Below are 19049 nucleotides of genomic sequence, written 5' to 3'. Positions count from 1 at the left end.
AATCAAAAAAACACAATTTTGAAGCCCTAAAACCCAATAAATGCCCCTAAAAAGTGCCTAGGGTTCTGGGTCATGCCCCAGGGACAATTAATCACACAAAAAAAAGTTCTTAAAAATTCTCATTTTTGATAGAGAGCCAATTATTGAAAAATTTAAAAAAAAAAAGAGATTTTTGGATTTTGACTTTGGATTTAGTGTTTGGGTCTAAAAAGTGTACCTGTGAATTTTCAGCTCTGTAGCATGTCCAGAACCATAAAAAAAAAGATAGTTTGAATTATGTCACTTATAGAACAGGGATATGGCTCCGCTATTTTCACACCTTGCCGGTTTAGTATCAAGCATTTTTTTGGGCATTTTTTGGGGGTTATTGGAGGCAGGCATAACATCAGAACTTCTGTGTAGGGGTATATATACACACATACTTATATGTATATATACCCATACACATATATAGGTGTGAAAGTAGCAGAACACTATACTTGCGCTAATTAAATAATTAACACTAATATGGCTCCGCTCCTATCACACCTATATATGTGTAATTGTAAAATACATATAAGTGTGTGTGTATATATATATATATATATACCCCTATACAGAAGTTCAGATGTTTTGCCTGCCTCCAAAGAACCAAAAAAAAAGCCCAAAAAAATGCCTGCGCCAAAAAAAACGCCCAGGTGTGTTTTTGAAGCAGGCGTTTTTTTGGGCATTTTTTTGGGGTCTTTGGAGGCTGGCAAAACAACTGAACTTCTGTATAGGGGTATATATATACATACACACTTATATGTATTTTACACTTACACATACATATAGGTGTGATAGGAGCGGAGCCATATTGGTGTTAATTATTTAATTAGCGCAAGTATAGTGTTCTGTTACTTTCACACCTATATATGTGTATGGGTATATATACATATAAGTGTGTGTCTATATATACCCCTATACAGAAGTTCAGATGTCATGCCTGCCTCCAAAGAACCCAAAAAAATGCCCAAAAAAAAACCCTGCAATAACACACCTGGGCGTTTTTTTTTTGACGCAGGCGTTTTTTTGGGCATTTTTTTGGAGGCAGGCAAAACATCTGAACTTCTATATAGGGGTATATATACACACACACTTATATGTATATATACCCATACACATATATAGGTGTGAAAGTAGCAGAACACTATACTTGCGCTAATGAAATAATTAACACCAATATGGCTCCGCTCCTATCACACCTATATATGTGTAAGTGTAAAATACATATAAGTGTGTGTGTGTATATATATACCCCTATACAGAAGTTCAGATGTTTTGCCTGCCTCCAAAGACCCCAAAAAAAGCCCAAAAAAATGCCTGCTGCAAAAACACACCTGGGCGTTATTTTTGGCGCAGGTATTTTTTTGGCATTTTTTTGGCATTTTTTTTGGGTTCTTTGGAGGCAGGCAAAACATCTGAACTTCTGTATAGGGGTATATATATATATATACACACACTTATATGTATTTTACTCTTACACACATATAGGTGTGATAGAAGCGGAGCCATATTGGTGTTAATTATTTAATTAGCGCAAGTATAGTGTTCTGCTCCTTTCACACCTATATATGTGCAGGTGTATATATACAGACATGTGTGTGTATACATACCCCTATACACATGTTCAGATGTCATGCCTGACTCCAAACATGTCCTCAAAAAATCCCTATGAACGCCTGCAGCCAAAAAGCAGGCTGACCCATGAGAAGCCATATCAGTGCTCTGAAAGTGACATAAGAGAAATGATCTTTTCTCTATAGCGGTCACCCTGATATGGAAGGGTTTTGTCACCCTGCCATAGCAGTCAGAGTCAGTTAACCCTAAACTACACTACGGTCCCCTTACACTTAACACTTTCCCTACAGAAAATGAATAATTAAAGCTAACTATAGTGGAAAATAGCACCCTAACTACACTAGATATCCCTTTCCTCACACTAAAAATTGCTAAATGACACTTTGAAGCAGAAGTAACAGAACTGCTTCCACTCTCTTCCATGTCCCTGTATAACAATGCTAGGAATTTGGCGGGGGCTATCTTATATACTGGGGGGCGTATTCACTAATGATTGGGCTATGGACCCCCTAGTCACTCCAATCACATTCCTAGCATTCTCCTGCCCCCTCAATTTGCTTTTACTGATGGTTCTGATCCAATCACGGGCTTTTAAAGCCCATTTCCTGAACCATTGCATTTTGTTTGGTTCTGGTTGCCGAATTCCGAACTTTTTCAGCAAAAAGATCTAAATTCGGCCAAACCTCGAACAGCCAATGTTCGGGTTGAACCGATGGTCGAACCGAACCGTTCCATCATCCCTATTGCCTACAGTCAAGCTTGGTGGTGGGAGTGTCATGGTCTAGGGCTGCATGAGTGCTGCCAGCACTGGGGAGCTACAGTTCATTGAGAGAACCATGATTGTCAACATATACTGTGACATACTGAAGCAGAGCATGATCCCTTGCTTTCAGAGACTGGGCCGCAGGGCAGTATTCCAACATGATAACCACCCCAAACACACCTCCAAGACTACCACTGCCTTGCTAAAGAAGCTGAGGGTAAAGATTATGGACTGGCCAAGCATGTCTCCAGACCTAAACCTTATTGAGCATCTGTGGGGAATCATCAAACGGAAGGTGGAGGAGCGCAAGGTCTCTAACATCCACCAGCTCTGTGATGTCGGGATGGAGGAGTGGAAGAGGATTCCAGTGGCAACCTGTGCAGCTCTGGTGAACTCCATGCCCACTTTGGGCCCAACTTGGACATTTACACTTAGGGGTGTACTCACATTTGTTACCAGTTGTTTAGACATTAATGGCTGTGTGTTGAGTTATTTTGAAGGGGCAACAAATGTACACTGTTATACAAACTGTACGCTCACTACTTTACATTGTAGCAAAGTGTAATTTCTTCAGTTTTGTCACATGAAAAGATATAATAAAATATTTACAAAAATGTGAGGGGTGTACTCACTTTTGTGAGATACTGTATATATATATATATATATATATATATATATATATATATATATATATATATATAGCAGGATTTCCAGCCTTTGTGCTGGATGTGGGCCTGCCAGGGTTACCGCTAGCAACAACAGCACATTTAAGCATGTTCTCCAAGTGTGAGCACTGAGACAAGAAACAGTCACGCATCTTTGGTTTTTGTATTTATTTTAGGAACTTGGATGGGAGTAGGGAATGAGTGGGATACTCCTCATACACAATGTAATGGGACAACTGAGAAAAATGCCTCTTGACGCTGACTTGACGCCAGCTGAATGACGCTTGTTAACGCTGACTTGCTGTCTTGTTAACACTGAGTTAGCACTTGTTAACACTGAACTGACTTTGACACTCCCCAGGGGCACAAAGTCCTTTGCACAGCTCCCTTTAGCCCTCCTGGCTAAGGTAGCTACTTGTAAACTGCTGCAACTCTTAACACTTCAGGGCCCATACTGGCACCCTCTCTCACTGAATTCTCTTCCGGGCTTAGACTCTGTCATCCCCCTTTCTAAGCTTCTTCCTGGTTAGCTGGCTCCTGGATCCCTCTGACCTCCTGGAGTGGTCTCCTATCTTAGGCAGACCCCGGGGCAGTTCACGGTATTCACGATTCTGCTTTCCTGGAAACTCCAACCCCAACAGCTCCACGCGGTCCTCAGCACACAATAGATCCCTCTCTGCAGCTCAACTCAACCTTCCGTCCTCTAGGCCAACCGCCAAGGACACCTTTCCTCACTCTGACAGGAGGAGAGACAGATGCCACCCTCCTCCTGGGACTCTGCTTCCCGCCAAAGACACCCTGTCATGTGCTCCCCTCTGACTTATACCCCATCCCAGGATGCACTGCGGCATAGATACAAGCCCTGGTGTGCTATTGGTCAGGTTTCCTCCACTGTCCAATGAGAGCCCCAATGAGACTTCCCAAGCTCAACAGGCACACCTGAGAACACATGACAGCCTAGCTGAACAATTAAAGCCCCCCCTCTGATAAGCAGACAGGGCCACCCATATGCTTTTCCTAGCACCCACCTAGGAGGATGCTACATATATATTAATATTGTTAACAACCCAATCAGAGTATTGATGAGTGCCATACAGGGACAGAGCCTATAGCTGCCCATCTTTTTGCTCTCTAAATAAAAACTCTTTGCTAGGATCATCTTGTTTATCTATGACATTTTCCTGTCCCAGCCTGGCCATCAATTAATGATGTAAAAAATGTGTGGCCAATAATTGTACAGAAAAAAGTTGCCCCTTTGCTTCTGCTACCTTCAGGTATGTGCTACTAAGCCTAATGTAATAAAATATGTCTCTGTTGCCATTATACTGTATATAGAATAACTGGCAACACAGCGATGATGAACTAGACACACATACAGGTTTTCCTATACAGGGGAAAAATAAGAATGGCTGTAAACATGACTGGTACAGCATACCTTTGATGTCAGATGTAATATAATTATAATGAGTCACCATTGTGTAAAGTATACTACTGTATTTAAATAGGAATGCTACCTGCATATAACTGAGAACATTGTTTCTCTTATCAACAAACTGGATGGGCAAGAATAGGCATTTAGGATTACCGTAACTTGCATATCCTCATTGCACTTTGCAGTACCTTATTTACTAAATGTAACACTGTTGTCTTGTCAATTCTTGTACTAAACCTAGAAAATAAACGGCAGCATGAAATAAGCACACCTTTCCACAAGGGAATGTGGAAGTCACAAATTACTTTGTATATATATTGTTTATATAGGGTGCATTTTCCTTCCTTTTTCTCTAGACATTAGTTCAGCAGATGTCATATAGCTTCAGCACTATAAGTTAAATGGTTTATATGGTTATTAAATACATTTGATGTTTCAACTATTTTGTGGGTTAATAAAGTAGAACTAAAAGGTACAACTTTTTTTCATTTTGGATAAAGTAGGGGGGTCATAACCCCTGTCAGTTTATTTTTTGCCATCTGTGTCCCATTGGGAAGATTTCTGTTTACATCCTATCCCATAACCAAAGCAGGAAGTGAGAGGAAATCCCTGCAAATTAAGGGATCCCCTTGGGATTCCCCTGGTCACCAGAACTAGTGAACCCAAGTTACTTTTCTGGGGACAACCCAAAAATTGGGATTTTCTTTTACTTTCACTTTCGATGATAATGGTAAACAGAACAAAGAGAGAGAGTGAATCTCACCAATGGGGACACAGACAGCAATAAACTCTATTCAAAACTAAGACTAAAGTGTTGTTTTTAGTTGTACTTTAATACAATTGACCATGGCCAATTTTCAATCCAGTAACTGATTTGTTGTGTATTGTTTTAAAGTAGTAATATTGATTATAGTGCTTCATGCATTCCCATTTTTAGTTCTTAAAAATGAAGATGAACCATAATAAGGTAATTTCTTTGTATAGATATACAATATATTGTCAAAAGTATTGGGACGCCTGCCTTTACACACACATGATCTTTAATGGCATCCAAGTCTTAGTTTATAGGGATCAATATTGAGTTGGCCCACCCTTTTCAGCTATAACAGCTTTAACTCCAGTTCTCAAAAAAGATATCAGGGAACTGGAGACAGTGTAGAGAAGGGCAACCAAACTGATAAGAGGCATGGAGGAGCTCGGCTATGAAGAAAGATTAGAGGAACTGAACTTATGCTCTCTTGAGAAGAGGAGAATAAGGGATATGATCAATATGTACAAATACATACATCTCACAAAAGTGAGTACACCCCTCACATTTTTGTAAATATTTTATTATAACTTTTCATGTGACAACACTGAAGAAATGACATTTTGCTACAATGTAAATTAGTAAGTGTACTAACAGTGTAAATTTGCTGTCCCCTCAAAATAACTCAACACACAGTCATTAATGTCTAAACCATTGGCAACAAAGGTGAGTACACCCTAAAGTTAAAATGTCTGAATTGGGCCCAAAGTGTCAATATTTTGTGTGGCCACCATTATTTTGCAGTACTGCCCTAACCCTCTTGGGCATGGAGTTCACCAGAGCTTCATAGGTTGCCACTGGAGTCCTCTTCCACTCCTCTATGACGACATCACAGAGCTGGTGGATGTTAGAGACCTTGCGCTCCTCCACCTTCTGTTTGAGGATGCACCACAGATGCTCAATAGGGTTTAGGCCTGGATACATGCTTGGCCAGTCCATCACCTTTACTCTCAGCTTCTTTAGCAAGGCAATGGTCATCTTGGAGGTGTGTTTGGGGTCGTAATTATGTTGGAATTCTGCCCTGCAGCCCAGTCTCCAAAGGGAGGGGATAATGCTCTGCTTCAGTATGTCACAGTACATGTTGACATTTATGGTTCCTTCAATGAACGGTAGCTCCTCAGTGCCAGCAGAACTCATGCAGCCCCAGACCATGACACTCCCACCACCATGCTTGACTGTAGGTAACACACACTTGTCTTTGTACTCCTCACCTGGTTGCTACCACACATGCTTGACACCATCTGAACCAAATAAGTTTATCTTGGCCTCATCAGACCACAGGACATGGTTCCAGTAATTCATGTCCTTAGTCTGCTTGTTTTCAGCAACCTGTTTGCAGGCTTTCTTGTGCATCATCTTTTGAAGAGGCTTCCTTCTGGGACGACAGCCATGCAGACCAATTTGATGCAGTGCGCGGCGTATAGTCTGAGCACTGACAGGTTTGGGTGGGAAGGGGAATGTGCTTGCTTTCTTGCCTCAGGCTGAGGTCTGAGGAGTTGCTGCTGGACTGTCTATGCTGCCTGGTCCAAAACCCTGATTGGGGTCTAGCATTTAGGTTGGTGAACTGCCCTATACAATTTGCCTAGGAGATTCACCAGCTGGGGAAACTGCCATCTCCTAAGACTTGGATACTTAACTATATAGAGGTTCATCAGAGTCCCAGCTGTGGCAGAGCCAGAGGGCCCATACCTGCAACCACAGAGACACCCCTAAGACTTCACTCTTGAGGATCCAGTCTACTAATACCTCACTAAAAGGCAACAGGAAGCTAAGTCTGGGCAACTATTTGGTGGCCTCATGAGTAAAAGACTGCTAATCAGGGTGATGTATGGCACTTTAAGGTTATAAAAGCCAGTGTAGCTTTTCAGGGTATAACTCCTACAGTGTCCCTGAGTGGCCATTCCTTCCAGTCTCAGAGGTCAAAAAGTGCTATCTACAGGACAATGAAATTAGTGTCCTCTTCTTTGGAGCTGGCATTGGAGGAGCATCCCATGCCATATACCCCTCCCACGTTTTTTAGGGTTAAAAACTCAAACGATATCCCCTAGACTGCTAATTGAGTCAATGTGCATGAATTTGTTATTGAGGATGTGTTGGAGGCCTCTGCATAAGCTGGAAATAAACCAGCATCATCATTTGTACTGCCGTTATCAGAAAATGTGCAGTGACTGTGTTTTTACTACATTCAATCGCAACCAATCAGCGGCCCTTTTGGGAGTACCGTTACACTGCCAATAGCCTATAATACTGTGTCTTAATAAAACTGAACTATACCTAAAGTTTAACTTTACCTTACTGAGGCCCCCATCCAACCTTGCTGCTTTTTTTTTTCAATTTCTTTATTTATATTCTCCTGCAGTGTTCTGGCCAGTCCAAAGACATCAAGGATCCTTCCACAGATTTTTTTCTGGTGCTATTCAGCCCAGGATTGCTGTGATCCAGAGCTGTGTGACAATGTCCCCCCAGGGGGAATTTCCAAGACAGCCAAGGCTCTCAAGAAGGTGTTTCCCTTTAAAGAGCACCTCTGTCCAAAACAGATGCATTGGATTTTGGATGTCACCAGTGGGATAAATTAGGCCCCAGTGATGTGATTTTTCAAACATTCTGGCCCCTTCTACAAGGCTATAAGCTGATTCACACAATAAATGTGCATGTATGGGGAAAAAAACAGTTGTTGGAATTAAAATATTTCTCTATCTTAACCACTTGCTGACTGCCTAACGCCGAACTACGCAGTCAGCCCCTCACAGGCAAAGCGACGTAGGTCTACGTCGCTAGCCTGTGAGGGTGTAGGCAGCGAGCGCGCGCCGCCGGAGGCACCCCCCCGCGCGTGTGACCGGCGGACCCGATGTCCGCCGGTCACTCGGCGATCGGCGGGGGAGAGGGAGAAAGTCAGACGGCTTGTGTAAACAAGCTGCCTGTCATTCTCCCCTGTGTATGAAGGATGATCATACGGTTCTACTATGTAGAACCGTTGATCACTGTTCATACATCTGAAGCCACAGCCAATCACAGTAGAAAGCACGCCCCTAGGGACACACATAGCCCCTCCCTTTAAAAAAAAGTTAACCCCTTCACTGCCAGTGTATTTTTACAGTAACAGTGCATATGTATAGCACTGATTACTGTAGAAATGTCACTGGTAACCCCAAAAGTGTCAAAAATGTCAGTCAAGGGTCCGATCTGTCCGCCGCAATGCCGCAGTACCGCAAAAAAAATCGCAGATCGCCGCCATTACGCGTTAAAAAAAACAACAAAAATCTTTCCCTTTGTTAGTAAACGCGATAACTTTTGCACAAACCAATCAAAATACGCTTTTTGCGATTTTTTTTACCAAACATAGGTAGCATAAAACAAATTGGCCGAAAATGTTAAAAAATTTAGATTTTTTTGGGGGGGAATTTCATATAAAAAAATGTGAAAAATATTGCTATTTTTGCAAAATTGACGCTCTTTTTTTGTTTATAGCGCATGATCAAAAAATCGCACAGGTGATCAAATACCACCAAAAGAAAGCTCTGTTTGTGGGAAAAAAAGGACGCCAAATTCGTTTAGATACAGCGTCGCACGACCGCGCAATTGTCCGTTAAAGTCATGCAGTGTCGAATCGCAAAATACCCCCTGGTCAGGAAGGGGGTAAAATCTTCCGGGGCTTAAGTGGTTAAAATGATGCTTTTGTGGATACCATTAGTTTAGTCTTCCACCCCCCATTTTCTTTCTTGCTTGTCTCTGAATACTCTCTATGTTCTTACAGTATGGTGCTCAGAACTCCATTCCATGTACTAGATCTGACCTTAAAGTACACCTCTTAGAGAAGTATGTAGGCTGTCATTGCTGACCTTTTCTTTTGAGAATATTAGCTGCCTGCCTCCGCTTTAATGATTTATGAGTCACCGACATGAAACAAGTATAGAGATAAGAATTTCTGACTCTTTTTTTTGATTCTCATTTACATCATGCATGTTCAAGGTCTGTGAATTAAATAGTGTTGAAACCAGACACAGCCAAACAACAAGCCTTGTTAGAATGGGGCCAGAAATAGAACTTTTTATACAGGGGTAGGGATGTACTAGGATCATATATAATTGCATCTCTGTTTTTTTAACTATTTAAAATATGGGGCTCCATTAGAAGATTTTCTTCTCACTTTCTTTCCTCCTGATAACATTTAACCAGTCAGGGATTGAAGGGAATTCTCCAAGAGCAACGCGGAGAAATAAATTGTTTTTTTTTTTTTTGTGAAACAGGGAAAAAACTAGAGTCCTTGCCAAATTTGTATTCCTGTCTGTTTCTCCATTGCAGATTACTTGTCTGCAAATATTCACTCCACAGAACAAGAAATGAGGGGAAAATTCATTAAGGGAGTCTCAGATAACAGTAAAAATCAGACAGTGTTCCTATTTTCTCCTGCTCCAGAAAAAAGGTTTTTTGCTCGATAGACACTTTGAGTAGCTAACACCTAACAGCTCTAGAGTCGTCGGTTTGAATCCAATCCACAGAACTACCTGCTTGGAGTTTGCATGTTCTACCTGTGTCTGTGTGCGCTTCCTCTGGGTACTCTGGTTTCCTCCCACCTGTAATGGCAAGCTGGTAGGTTAATTGGCTCTTGTCTAAAATGGCCCTAGTATTTGTAACAGGGCTGGGACAAGGAGTGGGCAGTAGAGATGTATAGAACTGTTCGCCGGGGAACAGTTCCCGGCAAACTTTGCATGTTCGCGTTCGCCGCTGCGGGCGAACATATGCGATGTTCGGTCCGCCCCCCATAATACATCATTGAGGCAAACTTTGACCCTGAACCTCACAGTCAGCAGACACATTTCCAGCCAATCAGCATACCTCCCTCCCACACCCTCCCACCTCCTATAAATAAGCAAGGGCAGCATCCATCTTAGATCATTCTGAAGCAGTGTGTGTAGTGAGAGTAGGGAGAGAGCTGCTGCTGCTGCTGTTAAGCTAGGGACAGTTAGTCAGTGTTCCTGGTCTTGCAGTGTTCTTGGTCCACTACTGCTGTAAGGACAGCACCCCAAAAAGCCCTTCTAAGGGCTGGTATTTGTGTAATTTTTTTATATATATATATATATATATATATATATATATATATATATATATATATATATATATATATATCTAGTGTCCCCAAAAGCCCTTTTAAGGGCTGGTAATTGAGTTGTTTCTTCTTATATATATATATATCTATCTATCTAGTGTCCCCAAAAGCCCTTTTAAGGGCTGGTAATTGAGGTTTTTTTTTTTTATTTATATATATATATACATATATATATATATATATATATATATATATATATATATTTAGCGTCCCCAAAAGCCCTTTTAAGGGCTGGTAAGGTAATAGAGTTTTTTCTATATATATATATATATATATATATATATATATTGTACACTGTGACTGCAGTTGCCTGCCCGCTGTGTGTGAGAGGCCACAGACCTACCACAGACTGTACTGTGTGCACACCACACTCATTTCGGGTGGCACAGGCACAGTACCTGGCATTTTAAAAAATATTTTTTTTTTCCTCTGTCATAATTGCAGTGAGTGCTGTGTCAGGTCCACAGAGTGCACTGCACCCACTGCAGTGCACTGCCCACCACTGATATATATACGGTGGCACAGCATCTTGTTGCAATAAATTGAAAAAAAAAAAAAAAATTTTATTATTGCAGTTGCCTGGGCTGCCAGTGACTGTCAGGTCCACAGAGTGTACTGTGCCCACTGCAGTGCCACTGTGTGCCCACCCACCACTGATATATAAGGTGGCACAGCAGCTTGCAAAGTAAAAAAAAATATATATTTTTTTTAAATTGCAGTTGCCTGGGTGCCAGTGACTGCTGTCAGGTCCACAGAGAGTGTACTGTGCCACTGCCCACCCACCACTGATATATAAGGTGGCACAGCAGCTTGCAAAGTAAAAAAATATATATATATTTTTTAAATTGCAGTTGCCTGGGTGCCAGTGACTGCTGTCAGGTCCACAGAGAGTGTACTGTGCCACTGCCCACCCACCACTGATATATAAGGTGGCACAGCAGCTTGCACTCATAGTACAACAGTAACAACACATTAAAAAAAATGACAGGCAGAGGCAGGCCACCCCGCAAGGGCCGTCGTGGTCATGGTGCTGTGATTTCCTTAGGCCCTAGAATAATGCCCAGTGTTCAGAGGCCACCACAGACCCTGAACTCAAAAAATTCTGAGGCCATAGTTGACTGGCTTACACAGGACACCCAATCGTCTACAGCTTCAGCTCGGAACCTTAATGTACCATCCTCCTCCAGCTCAGCTTCGGGCACCTCTCAATTTACCACTCACCAGCCCGCCGGCACCACCACCAACACTAGCACCACAGCCGCTTCACTTGATCCGTCAGAGGAGTTATTTTCACATCAGTTGGAAGAAATAAGTGATGCGCAACTATTAGTGCCAAAGGATGTAGATAACGGGGATATGTCTCAGTCAGGCAGCATTATACACATGGACGTACATTGTGATGATGATGATGATGATGTTGTACCTGTTGCTGCTGCCTTTGCTGAGTTGTCAAGTGAAGCGGCTGATGATGACGATGTGTCTGTGGATGTCACCTGGGTGCCTGCTCGAAGAGCAGAAGAAGAGGGGGAAAGTTCAGATGGGGAGACAGAGAGGAGGAGGAGACGAGTTGGAAGCAGGGGGAGGAGGTCATCGCAAGGAGCTAGTGGCGCAGTCAGACAGCATGTAGATTCGGCACCCGGGGTCAGCCTGACAGCACGCCAATCAACGCAAGCTGTTGCCACCACCAGAATGCCGTCCTTGCAAAGCTCAGCAGTGTGGCATTTTTTTTGTGTGTCTGCCTCTGATATCAGTGATGCCATTTGTAACCTGTGCCAAAAGAAACTGAGTCGTGGAAAGTCCAACACCCACCTAGGTACAACTGCTTTGCGAAGGCACATGATCTCACATCACAAACACCTATGGGATCAACACATGAGTAAAAGCAGCACACAAACTGAAAGCCACCATCCTCCTCCTGGTCCAGCATCTTCAGCCACGTCAACCACTGCTGTCCTCCATGCCCCCTATCAACAACCCGCCCCTCCGCCTCTCACCTTCAGCAGTTCCTGCTCACCTGCCCACAGTTCCTGCTCACCTGCCCACAGTCAGGTGTCTGTCAAGGAAATGTTTGAGCGTAAGAAGCCAATCTCACAGAGTCACCCCCTTGCCCGGCGTCTGACAGCTGGCTTGTTGGAACTCTTAGCCCGCCAGCTTTTACCATACAAGCTGGTGGAGTCTGAGGCCTTCAAAAAATTTGTCGCTATTGGGACACCGCAGTGGAAGGTACCCGGCCGAAATTATTTTTCACAAAAGGCAATCCCCAACCTGTACTCTATTGTGGAAAAGGAAATCATGTCCCGTCTGGCACACAGTGTTGGGGCAAGGGTCCATCTGACCACTGATAGCTGGTCTGCAAAGCACGGTCAGGGCAGGTATATAACTTACACTGCGCATTGGGTAAACCTGCTGGCGGCTGCCAAGCATGGAATGCGTGGCTCTGCTGCAGAGGAGTTGGTGACACCGCCACGACTTGCAGGCAGGCCTGCTGCCACCTCCTCTACTCCTCCTACTCCATCCTCTTTGCTAACCTCCTCGGCTGAGTCCTCTTCTGCTGTTGCGTCTTGCTCCATACCAACTGCACCCCCCCAGCTCCCCAGGGGCTATTCCACATGCCGGATACGACAGTGTCACGCTGTCTTGGGGTTGACTTGCCTGAAAGCAGAGAGTCACACCGGACCAGCACTACTGTCCGCCCTGAACGCACAGGTGGATCAGTGGCTGACCCCGCACCAACTGGAGATCGGCAAAGTGGTGTGTGACAACGGCAGCAATTTGTTGGCGGCATTGAATTTGGGCAAGTTGACACATGTGCCGTGCATGGCACATGTGTTGAATCTGATTGTGCAACGTTTTGTGCAGAAGTACCCAGGCTTACAGGACGTCCTCAAGCAGGCCAGGAAGGTGTGTGGCCATTTCAGGCGTTCCTACACGGCCATGGCGCACTTTGCAGATATTCAGCGGCGAAACAACATGCCAGTGAGGCGCTTGATTTGCGACAGCCCGACACGTTGGAATTCAACACTGCTAATGTTCGACCGCCTGCTCCAACAAGAAAAAGCGGTCAACGAGTATTTGTATGACCGGGGTGCTAGGACAGCCTCTGCGGAGCTGGGTATTTTTTTGCCACGTTACTGGACGCTCATGCGCAATGCCTGTAGGCTCATGCGTCCTTTTGAGGAGGTGACAAACCTAGTGAGTCGCACCGAAGGCACCATCAGCGACATCATCCCATATGTTTTTTTCCTGGAGCGTGCCCTGCGAAGAGTGCTGGATCAGGCCGTAGATGAGCGTGAAGAGGAAGAGGAAGAGTTGTGGTCACCATCACCACCACCAGAAACAGCCTTACCATCGCTTGCTGGACCTGCGGCAACACTGGAAGAGGAGTGTGAGGAAGAGGAGTCAGAGGAGGAATGTGGCTTTGAGGAGGAGGAACACCAACCACAGCAGGCATCCCAGGGTGCTCGTTGTCACCTATCTGGTACCCGTGGTGTTGTACGTGGCTGGGGGGAAGAACACACCTTCAATGACATCAGTGAGGACGAGGAATTGGACATGAGTAGCTCGGCATCCAACCTTGTGCAAATGGGGTCTTTCATGCTGTCATGCCTGTTGAGGGACCCTCGTATAAAAAGGCTGAAGGAGAACGACCTGTACTGGGTGGCCACGCTACTAGACCCCCGGTATAAGCAGAAAGTCTGTGATATGTTACCCAATTACCGGCAGTCACAAAGGATGCAGCAGCTACAAAATAAGTTAAAAAGTATGCTTTACACAGCATATAAGGGTGATGTCACAGCACAACGGGAATCCAACAGGGGAAGAGGTGAAAGTAATCCTCCTCCTACCACCACAACCACGCCGGCAAGGACAGGACGCTTTACAGACGTCTTGTTGATGGAGGACATGCGGAGCTTTTTTAGTCCTATGCATCGCCACAGCCCTTCGGGGTCCACCCTCAGAGAACAACTCGACCGACAGGTAGCAGACTACCTTGCCTTAACTGCAGATATCGACACTCTGAGGAGCGATGAACCCCTTGACTACTGGGTGTGCAGGCTTGACCTGTGGCCTGAGCTATCCCAATTTGCCATTGAACTTCTGGCCTGCCCCGCTTCAAGTGTGCTGTCAGAAAGGACCTTCAGCGCAGCAGGAGGTATTGTCACTGAGAAGAGAAGTCGCCTAGGTCAAAAAAGTCTTGATTACCTCACGTTTATTAAGATGAATGAGGCATGGATTCCGAAGGGACTGACAGTGGGGGATGCATTTGACTAAAAAAGGCCTGGTGATGACTGAAATGCCTTGGCCTAAAAATGGTCCACACGCTGCTGTATATAATCATTCTCTGCATGCCGGATGACTTACGTGACGTCTCCGCCACCAACTACGGTTCAAGCCGCAATGTTTTAGTGCACTTTCTGCCTTAAAACCTCAATTTTTCAGGCCGCTGCAACAATACCTGCTTTTTCATGCATGTGTACATGCCTAATTTTTCTGGCCTCTGGTGCTACACTGTGGCTGCAAAAAAACAAAAAACAAAAAAAAAGGCACATACATGTGTCAATTCCCCTTCGTGATCGTTACCTTGTCGTGGTGAAGGGGCTTGCGTATCACAATTAAGCGATCACCTCTAGGATTGTGTTGGCACACCCCAGATGATAAGGTTGTTGCTTCATTGTGTACAGACCAAAAGCGATCCGCAGGATAATTTTTCATAGAAAAAACATTAATTTTCTTTCATTCTTTCTGCGGAGCTGGGTATTTTTTGGCCGCGTTACTGAATGCTCATGAACAATGGCTGTAGGCTCATGCGTCCTTTTGCGGAGGTGATAACCCTGGTGGTCAGTCGAACCCAAGGCAACATCATCGACCTCATCCCATATGCGTTTTTTCTGGAGTGTGCCCTGCGAAGAGTACTGGATCAGGCTGTAGATGAGCATGAAGAGGAAGAGTTGTGGTCCCCATCACCACCAGAAGCAGCCTTGTCGTTGTCAATTGCTGGACCTGTGGCAACGCAGAGAGAGGAGTCTGAAGAAGAGAAGTCAGAGGAGGAAGGTGGCTTTGAGGAGGTGGAATACCAGCCACAGCAGGCGTCCCAGGGGGCTTGTTGTCACCTTTCGGGGACCCTTGGTGTTGTACGTGGCTGGGTGGAGGAAGAGACCTTCAATGATGTCAGTGAGGACAAGGAACGGGACATGGCTAGCTTGGTATCCAACCTTGTGCAAATGGGGAGTTTGCGGTTGTGCAAATGGACTGACTGACTGACTGTTGTAACGGGGAGTTTGGTCTGTCAGAGTTTGGTCTGTCACTGTGAAGCGGGCGTAACCCTTACACTACTTGACCGATAAAACATCATACCTGATCGTATTCACACACTGGATGTTTTAAAGCACGTTATTCCAAACAATTTAGGAATGTTAGGTGATTTATGCCCTTTATGGATCAAAACCCGACTCTGCGTCAACTACGTAATTTTCCATGGGCGTTTTGCCATGGATCCCCCTCCGGCATGCCACAGTCCAGGTGTCCCTGCTCTACTGAAAAATTATCTTTTGTTTCTGGTTCTGGACATGCTACAGAGCTGAAACTTCACACAAAAAAAGTTCTTAAAAATTGTCATTTTTGATAGAGCCAATTATTGAAAAAATATAAAAAAATAAAAATTTCTTTGGATTTATTGTCTGGGGGGTCTAAAAAGTGTACCTGTGAAGTTTCAGCTCTGTAGCATGTCCAGAACCAGAAAAAAAATAGAATTAGGGTTAGGGCTAGGGCTAGGGTTAGGGTTAGGGTTAGGGTTAGGGTTAGGGCTAGGGTTAGGGTCAGGGCTAAGGTTAGGGCTAGGGTTAGGGTCAGGGCTAAGGTTAGGGTTATTTTTAGTGCTTAGGGTTAGAGTTAGAGGGGTAGGGCTACTAACTCTAACCCTAAGTATCTCACCGTAACCCTAACCCTAGCCCCTAACACTAAACCTAACCCTAACCCTCTAACCTTAACCCTAACCCTCTAACCTTAACCCTAACCCTCTAAGCCTAGCCATAAAAATAACCCAAACCCTAAACCTAACCCTAGCCCTAGCCCTAACCCTAACCCTAACCCTAGCCCTAACCCTAATTCTATTTTTTTTTCTGGTTCTGGACATGCTACAGAGCTGAAACTTCACAGGTACACTTTTTAGACCCCCCAGATGCTAAATCCAAAGAAATTTTTTATTTTTTTTTTAATTTTTCCAATAATTGGCTCTCTATCAAAAAATTACAATTTTTAAGAACTTTTTTTTGTGTGATCCCTCTCCGGCATGCCACAGTCCAGGTGTTTGTCCCCTTGAAACAACTTTTCCATTACTATTGTGGCCAGAAAGAGTCCCTGTGGGTTTTAAAATTCGCCTGCCTATTAAAGTCTATGGCGGTTCGCCCGGTTCGCAAACATTTGCCGATGTTCGCGTTCGCCATTCGCGAACGGCGAATTTTAGGTTCGCGACATCACTAGTGGGCAGGAGGGGGAGGCTGCCCTGAGCACTGTAGCATTGGGCACTGGCACTGATTGGAGGGTATTTGTGCTAGGAGGGGAAATTGGGGGGGGGGGGATTTTGCTGGGATGGGGGATTTGGAGTGGGGTGGAGAGGATGTGCATTTGGAGGGGAAATTTGAGTGGTAGAGGATTTGTGCTGGCAGGAGTGAAATTGTGCTAGGGGAATTTGAGGAGAGGGGTGACGGGGGGACAAAGATTTGTGCTGGGAGGGGCAATTTTATCAGGGGGGTCGATTTATCCTGTGAGGAGGGGTAATTTATTCCTAAGGGGTAAGCATGGTGAATAATGCTCAATTTTCTTTTTTTTTTTTTGGGGGGGGGGAGATTTTTGCTAACACATAATGCTCATCTTGGGGGGGAGGCACAGTTTGACATGTTCGCCCTTGACACTAGATGGCCTTGTGCCGCAACTGATGTGTAAGTGTGAATGTAAATTAGAGACCTTAGATTGTAAACTCCCTGAGGGAAGGGACTGAAATGAATGTATAATAAATCTGTAAATTGCTGCCTAAATTAATGGCGCTATATAATACCTGTAATAATAAGAATAATAAGAACAACAATAACAATAATGTGATTAAACTGGCAGCATTCGTACAAAATATTGGATTTGGGGGTTAATTAGCTTTTTTAGTGGAAATTGCTCTATAATCACATAAAATATTATCAGTAAATAATGTTCCATATGAACCTAATATAATTGCATAGCATTTGTTAATAAAAAGTGATGAGCTGATTGTACCTGGGGTCAGTTCACAGAAATGCTTTGATGTCTAAATGGTAATATAAACCCCACTGAAGTCAATAGGAGCCAAATCTTTAAAATCAATTCAGGCAATAATTAAGGCTATTGAGGCTGAAATGCTTAAGCGGAGCTATCTTCATGGTTTTTAGCCCTCCACATTACATTCTTATGGAATGTTTCAGGCAATAGTATGAAGATCTTTATAAATAAACTCATAAATATTTATTTACAACATCAAAAAGACATAAAATCATATATCGTCTGGTACATCATACATACTATATACATAATAGTGCAATGTATGTATGATGCTACCCATAAATCCCTGATCATGGAATTGTTGAACACATTTTCATAGTTCTTGACTTGTCCACACCAATCCCTGAACTCAGATGAATCTAACGTGTTTCAATTATTTGTCCTCAGATGTAGAAGGGTGTGACATATTCTTTTTGGTTTTCACTGGGAATACACGGCTACTGTGATTCCTGTGGCCTCTGTGTACACCTACCCCCCTTTTGGTCCAGCTCTGATTGGACTGCTGATGGTTGAAGGTGGAGAGGTATCTTCATGCTCCAGATGGTTTTAACAATTAGCTGGTTCGTTTGAGTATACAACTTGCATTATATGCCACACCCTTCTACTTCTGAGTTCAGGGATTGGTGCAGACAAGTCAAGCACTGTGAAAAGTTGTAATAATTCCCTGATCAGGGATTTATGAGTAGTGACATAAATATCTTGCACTATTATGTATATATATGATGTACCAGCTGCTATATAATTTACTGTCTTTTACCACTTCGTCATATGACGTGGAGATTTTGGAATGATGTCTGCAGCTACAGGCATCATCCTGGTATCTTTCTTTTCAGACGGCGATTAGCCACAATGTAAAAGCCATTCTAGAAACGTATTAGCCAATGGATTGCTTTTACAGGCAGCAGTAGGGGACTACGCCCCTGCCACCCACCAGAGAGATCTGATCCAGCGGAGCCGCCGCCTTTCCACAGAGCTGGACATGGACCTGATGGTCTCCAGCCATCTCTATGATCTCTATGATCCTTTTTTGAATTCCACATTTTCCAGGGTAGAGGAGAGATCTGGAGTCTTTATAGACTCCATAAAGAAGACCTGTCATACCTTATTTCTATCACAAGGGATGTTTACATTTCTTGAGATAGGTATAAATGGGATACAAAAAAAATTAAGAAAGACAGTGTAAAAAAACAAACAAACAATATTTAAAAATGTTTTAAAGTGCCCCTGTTCCCTCGTGCTTGCACGCAGAAGCGAAGGTAGATCATGCCTGCATATGTAAATGGTGATCGCATTACACATGAGATATCGCCGCAAACATTATATCAAGAGCATTAATTCTAATGCTAGACCTCCTCCGTAACTCTAAACTG

This window comes from Pelophylax lessonae, assembly GCF_965119305.1.
Source record: "Pelophylax lessonae genome assembly, chromosome: 13".
Lineage (NCBI taxonomy): Eukaryota > Metazoa > Chordata > Amphibia > Anura > Ranidae > Pelophylax > Pelophylax lessonae.
Note: the sequence above shows the minus strand (reverse complement) of the source record.